Genomic DNA, 8390 nt, shown 5'->3' with positions numbered 1-8390 from the left:
CCATGGAGACCTCGCTTGGCAGCCCGGAGTCAAGCTCGCCGCCCCAGCCCCGGCCACGTGGCAGCGGCCCTCGTGAGGGCACGTGGAGCCGCGCTTGCTGCCCCACCCCAGGCCGTGCGGCGTTCCCCTCGCCAGATCTCAGTGCTGCTCGTTGAGAGTTGCAGGTACTTCTCTGCGACTTCGTCTGGTGTTCATCATCTGCGGGTGTAACTGGTAATAAATTATGGTCTTCTGCTAGTGCGAGAGGTCCTCCGTCTTCTTAGATGTTCACTCCTGTGTCTTGAACTAGGAACCAGCAAGTCCTCCCTTGCATTATATCAATCTTGTATGTCTATGTGAAATGTTTGAATCATCTCAGAAATTGCAGTGATGAGAATATTAGTCAATGATAGTATTTGGCTATTGATTATGATGGCTCTTTATTCCGTTATTTTCCACTTTTCTTGAACTGACTTATCTCAAATGTGCATGTCTTGCAACAGATGGTGTCGTGATCATATAATGTGCGTATCTTGGACATTTTAGAACCAGTAAGTTCTTTTTGGTCTGTTCTCAGTTCATTAAAAGCTATCTACTTGTCACTAGGCCACTGAGAAAATGATTTGTGAATGGGAAAGTTTGCTCGCTTTGAATTTCCAGAGGTTGTGGTTGAAGAAATATCAGCTGATAATTCTGGACGCTCTTTCCTAATCAGAATATCAGAATCTAAAGTATTATACTACTGGTGTGCTGAGAAGTCCAAGGAACATGGAATGGAACTTCTTACAAAGGTTTGTATAAATATACATTGCCTTTATCTTAACTGCGTTATGCCAAATTGTTATCTACATGGAAATGAAAACAAAACATAAAACGGTGTTATCTATAGCAATACACGTACTGATAAGGATTCTTATTCTTGTTTTTGTGTGCATAGATGAAAAACCTTTTGGACGGGAGGCCAACACTCTCTGATCTCACTGGCATCTCCAATTCACGACTTGACGCTTTTGCCACTCATTTACATGCTTATCTTCTTGCATCAAGTATTGGTGATGTTAAATCGTTGGGACCACTTAATGGCTTCCTGAGTACTTCAAGGTCACATGATCAATATTTACAGCTCCAATCAGTTGTTTCCAAAACTTCCAGGTTCCGTGCCTCGGCTACTAGTGCAACCAAGTCAAGCTCTGTCTATCAAGCCAGCCTAAGTCCGAGATCTGGCACTTTTAAAGATGGGGTACCAAGGGCTTCATGTGCAAGGGTTGTTGAGAGGGACAAACTGAAGCGCCGTGCGGAATGGTCGGCCCCGTTAACTGCTCCGCTTGATACAAATCCTTTGACAATCAACCCTGATTCTACCAGTGAGAAGTGCGATGCAGATTGTTCAAAGAACAATGTTAGCTCAGTTCCGTTGGACATGCCTCTTTCATTTCCCTTGTTGCCGCCTATTTACTCCCTTGGCACTTGTCCAGCTCCTGAGGTTTCTTTGGAGAAACAGTTTAAGCCTTACTATTGCTGGTGCCCACCATGCCCATCATTACTGCAATACATTGTCACCCCTTTGCATCTGCCAGCTACATCTGTAGATCCGCTGCCCCTACCACCTTTGAGTTCGCTGCTAGCAAGAGAGCAGCCACCGTCTTCAACAGTTTCTGTAAAGCTGGATACAACTGATCTCCCTTCCCTTAATCTTCCCTCCATACTACATGACCCATTAATTCACCTTCCACTCCCCACTTCACCACTTATTCCCCCTACATGGTTCACAGGTTCCAACATTCACGCCATTGATGTCTGATCCCATTGTGCATGTCCCAGTCATTGATGTGTGTTCGTCGGGGCAGTCATATCTAGTGAGTTGTGGGCCTTCTATAACTTCAGCAGTTCCCCTGCTCCCGAGCTTGAAGCCTCTGCTGCCAGTAGCAGAATCGTTAGTCGAGAGAAGCGCAAGGGAAACACTGATGAGGCTCATAGCTTCGACACCTCCTGCAAGCAATCCTCGGCTGGCCAGCGTGCTACCTGTGGTCATCCCTGGTATGCCTGAAAGTATATACCGGGCCAATAATGTAAGATAATTGTTCCTGTTGTTCAACTAGATTTTACCTTCTTTTCTTGTGGCTTATTACTTTATTTGATTGGTAGGTGAACACGCATGTTGATGTGGGCCCCAATGACAAAGCATTTGGTACGTCTTGTGTTGCAGCTGTGTTTGGAAGTGGGACTGCACAAGCTGAGGATGAAGTTCCAAGCGGAGATGATTCACAAGAGCAGTTTGCCGAATATGATGGTACCAGCAATGAATGTGATGTACAGCACTGCCAGAAAATATAGTTCGTGATGGTACATGAAGGCGTGCTGCATGTTGCTATGGGGATGTCGTTTTAGTTTGATTGGCAGTTGCATCACCATGGTAAATAGGGTTTTAAGGATTTCGGGATTTGATGCTCTGTATGCAGCCTTTTGTTTCTGTGCCCAGCCAGCAGGCCTATCTCTATCTGGTTGGCAAATGTAATTAGTAGTTTGTACTGTGTTTTGTTTTGGCGAACTTGCTGCGAGCCTCATGCTTAGTTTGGTTTATTTGTTTATGATGAACTTTAGCCTCGTAAAATATATATACTGCGTGTTTTAGAGCTGTACGCCGTTGCTGCAGCGGAGCAAAGCGAGGCTGTTGTGTTGCCTTTCGTGCAACCACGAGTGTTGGTACAGAAGCAACCTGCCTTTTATATGGAAAACAAATTCTTAAAAAATTTAATGGCTTAATTATAATACACCCAATGTACATTAATATTAGACAATTTTTAATGCAAATAGGGGAAGGAAAAAACAAAATGAGACGGTCATAATAAATTTGCCTGCAATTTGATGGGTAATCATAACAATTTTGAATGCAAAAAAAAATTGGTAAGTAATAAAAAAACCTTTGCGCTTGAAACAGTTGGCACGTGCATTGAAAGGTTGTTAATTTGTTACTCGGTCTGGTCTATAGAAAAGGATGAATCTGGCCGGTTGCCGGTGGCATGCATGCAGATGCAGGGATCTCCGGAGTCTTTTTCGCGATTCTTCTCTTTGCCGTGAACGACTTGGATCTCGGGTACTATGCTCTCTTTTTACTAGACGACTGATTCAGGCATCTTGGCCTATGCTTGCAATCCTGATATTGTGTGGGTTCTATAATTAATATATGATGGGCACTGCAAATTAATATTAATAGTCTAATTTATATTGGACAATTATGCCAGTGTTGTTTTTGTTAAAATTAGCCTCATCGCCTCTTCCTGTTAAGCAAAGACAATCCTGAAACTGAATGTCATTGTGCAATTACAGGCAAATTAACTAAAACTGAATGTATTGTTCCTGAGAGAGATAGAGAAAGAGAGAGAGATAGAGAGAGTACTGCATGAATCTTATGTCTAATTGAGAGGAAGCTCCTTGACCAGCCAGCACTATCAAAAAGCTCCTTGACCAGCAGTATCATTTATACCTTGCAGGAATCTAATGTCTTCTATATGCCTCCTACTGCTCTTGGCTCAAACTCTAACACATGTAAGCTTCACCTATTTTTCTTCTATTTTACCTATCATTTCTATGCAGTGATGCGCTCTTGTATGGATCAAATTGTGGCCTTCTAATGATGCTACAGGCCTATGTAGTGAGGTGACAGTTTCTTCTATTGTGATTTGCATCAGCTATAAGTTAAACAAGACCAGATTTTGGATAGCTGTCATACTCTATGATCATTTTGGTTGTCTGTGAATCTAGGTGCTTTTAAAATTACTCAAAGTTAATAGTACATTTGTAGCATTGTCTGCACTGAGAGTACCAAACTGGTAGAACTGTTCATATAGTCTTGGAGCAGCAAAATAGATGAAAGTTAGCAGCAGCAGTTATGATTTTTTCTCAATGCAGCTAGCGATTTCTCGCTCTTCATGCTGCCATGTCATCAAAATTTCGGCACGCAGTCTTCATACCTTCATGGGTCCACTACGTGGCCACCTGATCTTCTCCACTAAATGTCCATCAAACTGCACCACAGCCTTTTCTCCTTCGCCGCGATGACTCTCATGCCTCAAACCATACATATCAAGTTATCAATTATCAGTTTCAAAATCAACCCATGCGGCGTGTCAGGTTTATTAATGTGATTATGTCTCCTTGGATCCGTGTCTCTTCGATTCCTCTACCTCTAGCCTCAGTATGGGTGTGTCAGATGTAGATAGATGCCAGTCAGATGTGAATTTCAGCTTACTTGTCCTGCAGCTTCTGCAACACAAACCACACAGAATCCCTTACTATTTAGCAAATGCTCAAGGTGCCGCAAAACACCAAATTCACCATCTAGAGTGAACGATATGGCATCCATGTGTGAGGAAACCTTCATTCATATTGTAAGCTTCTGTTACTGCATCCATGTGTGAGGAAACCATATGGCAATTTTAAATATAGTAACAGTTACATTTATATTACCTCAGGTATTAAGCAGACATCGACCTGCCCACCTGAAAGAGAAGCATGCATTGCAGTAAACCCACTGCTTCTTCCCATTAATTTGACAGCTATCCAAAATCTGGGCATGTTTAACTTATAGCTGATGCAAACTTTTGAAGCATCCATATGATATCTGCCTATTTAGTGTTAACGCGAGTACTATTAGAACACATTTACTCAATAAGCATGATGTTTTAGATACAAGTTGGTCTTAACTTTACAACTGAAATAGTATCCAACATTGAGCATTGAGGTCCCTTTAAACATTTTGCTTCCATGTGCTTATTTTTCCATTATAATATCTTGTAATGCCCGCAGCTACCTGTTGCCCAGGTTAATCGAGGGGTAGCTTCTCCACCAGACATATCCATGGACATCACCAAGCTAACCCAGATTCTTGGTATCAAGCCAATCTCATTTCAAGATGGAGTCAGAAGTACACTTGATGCAGAAGCCAGTACATGACACTTCCTCAACAGTTTGCTTGAGTTCCTAGGGAGTTGCTTGCATTCAAATATGAAAGTGTGACATAGAAAATCACATTTAATTTGCGAAATTTCAGTAACGGCAAATTCCTGTTGGATCTATGTGAAATATGTAACTTTGTACCTACTAAACACCAATGGCATCATCGGTGTTACAACATGATTGTACTGTACCGTTATGAATAAAAATGGCATTCATTTTAAATCATTTTTCCCACAAGTATGTAACTGTATTGTGCATGTATATTACAATTTACAACTAATGTTGACACTGAGAGGACGTCATCAGTGTGCGAGAAAAGGAGCGCGGGTGAGTGGCCACTGGTGGTGCGCGTGGCTTTAATTTGCATGCGGTCTTAGGTCAAACATATAACTTGAAAATGAAAGCCTACACTATGTTAGTGGGAGGTCTCTAGTTTGTGAAAAGGCGGCTTTAATTTGTTACCTCCTTTGCGATTCATTTCCAATCATAGCTAGTCTACTTGCATCTTAATGGTTGCTTTTCTTGTAACCCATTTGATTTTTGCCTCGAGAACCCTAAGTAGGTCTAACGAGGTCTACGGGTAAATTGACATAACAAACACAACGGATAAAGCAAAATGCACATCCAAAACACCCTTAGACGAGTACAACATACATGCATTCACTCTCCCATTGTCGACACATCGTTTGCCTCCTATGACCCGACGATTCTTGACATCTACGGATGAAATACAATGGAAAGATTACAACACTAGAGGATGGCGATGAAAAGCACTACTAACTACGGGTACATGTCCCCTAGGCCAACTCATCTACTTCGTCGAACCAAATGGCTTCATTCCCAGCCTCGGTTGGTTCTTCTGCACTGGCTAAGGATTTGTCTCCTCTCGTGGTGGTGGCTGAGTGAGGGGAAGCAAGGACATTACTTCTGATACCTCAGAGGGTGGAGGTGCTGGTGGTACTACAACACTGGTTCTCCTTCTTTCCGGTGGGTGGACAGGGATTCCCTCCAAGACCAAGAGTTCCTGCCTTTCTATGTCAAGCGTCCTACGTTTGGCCCTTGTGACTAGATAAGCATCCTCCAGCTGCTGGGTGTGCCAATCTTCAGCCTCCTTCAGGGCTTCCGCCATGGCAGTCTCACGACTTTCTGTGGCTGCCACATTGGTGTGCGCCTCAGCGAGTTGCACTTCGAGCATCCTGGAGAAGATCTCGGCTTCCTCGGCTCGGCAGAGGCACTTCCTCAGCTTCGAGGCCTGCCGGTCATACTGCTCATCCAGAGCAATCAAATACGTGGCCAGATGTACCATAGTTGGGTTGTCTTCTTGCGTGTCCCGCCCTTGCAAAGCCTCCATGCGAGCCCTCCATACCTGTTGTGAAAAGAACTTCATGGGGGTATGAGCAATTGGCTCTTCATATATCTGGCAAAGATGCCGCAAGGCTTTGTGGGCCACAACTTGGTAGGTGTCGACGAAGCAAAACCCGGTTGCGGTCACATTACAGGTTTCAGTGATATCAAGGAACTCCTCACTCTTCCCAATGTAGATGGTGACCTCGCATCGCATCAATATAGCATGCACAAGGGCATAAATATAATCTCCAATGAAGATCTAGGGGTTTAAACTGACAAATTCCATGAGTTTTGGTGAATCTGTATTTTCTACAGGGTTTATGTAGAAAACCGTCAAGGTGTACTCGATGTCAGACTTAATCATGCTTATCCACAACAAAAACAACCCCAAAATGTTCTAGAAGACTTGAGAGGACAGCACACCGAAGCAGAGGGCGAGGAGCCACCAAGTGGGGCCGGCTAGCCCCACCTATAGGCCGGCCGGCACCTGGGGCCCACCTGTCAGCCCCCTATTGCTATGTCGATTCTCCACCGCCTTCTAGATTGCATCTACGCCATTTATTCAAGTCAGTTTGATTCGTGGGCTTAGGATTGATGCTCCAACCTATATATAGCATCCTCTACCCCCTCCCTCGGCAGATCCCTCAAACCCTAATTCATATCTTTAGGATCAAGCCAACAATCAAGAGAAGATTACTCCTCTATAGGATCTAGTTTTATAAATAGAAATAGTGAGATAGAGAGTGAGCGAAGAGTTTGGAGGAGGTGCTGGCCTATCGGTGCTCTCACTATGGCTTGTACCTTGGTGGATCCAAGTTCTATCTGAGCTTTCCTCTGAGATATCTCTGGTAATCAACTACTGATTCAAGTAAGCATCTTATCTATATTGTTCTTTAGGTTCATGACTCTTTTGAGTGCTTTATTTCTGCTCTAGAGGGAGTAAAGTATTAATCATGAGTGTAAGCGTGGTGCTTAGACTTAGGTTAATCGTGGATGCACCCTACATTCCGGATTGGTGGCAGATCGCATGTGTGACATCAGTACAATATAGCCTCATTGAGTACTATATAACATCATTGATCCTTTGTAGTCCACCTCCCATTTGTAGGCCAAGTAGGACCCAATTGCAAAGGAAAGCATCCTCTGCTGGTGTCTTTCCCAAGTAATGTCCCTAGTAGAATAGTAGAAGACATAGCTTACCAAAGTTAGAATTAGAGAACCTTAGTTATCCTCTCTACACTCCTATTCATCCTAACCTTGTTGCTACCCCTTGTTAAGTCAGACCATAGTTAATCTCATACGTATCCCTGTGGATACGATACTTGGAATACTTCCGGGTGAAAGCTACAGTGGTATCCATGTGCTTGCGGATTTATCTGTGTACGTTAATTAATACCAACAAGCTTTCTGGTACTATTGCCGGGGAGACGGTTGTAGAATTGACTATGAACAGAGCTTAACTTTGTATCTTTTATCTTTTATATTTTTCTTTTAATTTATTCTTTTCCTTTTTACTATGGATTCCACTTCTATCTATCAATATGCTGCACCTAAGAGCACGTGCCAAGAGCCACCAAAATCTTTAGAGCCTATCCTAACACCTGGCTATGAGTTGTGCCTGTGTTTAGTAAAACTGATTCGGGATCAATCCTTCTCCGGAGAAGGCAATGAAAACACATACTCACACCTATGGGAGTTTGCACAGACCTGTGCATGCTTGCATATCACTGGCATGTCTGATAAGACCTTAAGATGGAAGTTGTTTCCGTTCTCTTTGATGGAAAGAGCTAAACAATGGAATAGTCAAACTATAAGAATTATGCTAGGAGATTGGGAAACACTATGTTCTAAATTTTGTTTACGTTTCTTTTCCATCTCTAAAGTGGTTAGCCTTCGAAAAGTGGTTCTAAGTTTTAGATAACTAGAAGAAGAATATCTTGGCACATCGTGGGATAGTATTAATGACCTCATCATCACTAGCCCAGACCTTACCATTCAAGACCCTATACTTCTTAAACATTTTTACATGGGTCTTAGCAAGGATTCCATGGAATCCCTTGAGGCAGCCTCTAGCGGAGCTTTCCTCCATTTATCTGCTAGTGAAGCAA

General features: G+C 43.0%; 1 pseudogene; it reads left to right on the top strand.

Moving 5' to 3' along the window:
- The first annotated feature begins 630 nt into the window (after nt 1-630).
- Nucleotides 631-2599, top strand: LOC136551278 (uncharacterized; annotated as a pseudogene).
- Nucleotides 2600-8390: the final 5791 nt, after the last annotated feature.

The sequence above is a fragment of the Miscanthus floridulus genome, chromosome 4 (genome assembly GCF_019320115.1).
Source record: "Miscanthus floridulus cultivar M001 chromosome 4, ASM1932011v1, whole genome shotgun sequence".
Classification (NCBI taxonomy): Eukaryota; Viridiplantae; Streptophyta; class Magnoliopsida; order Poales; family Poaceae; genus Miscanthus; species Miscanthus floridulus.
Note: the sequence above shows the minus strand (reverse complement) of the source record. Positions and strands in the feature narration are given on the sequence as shown.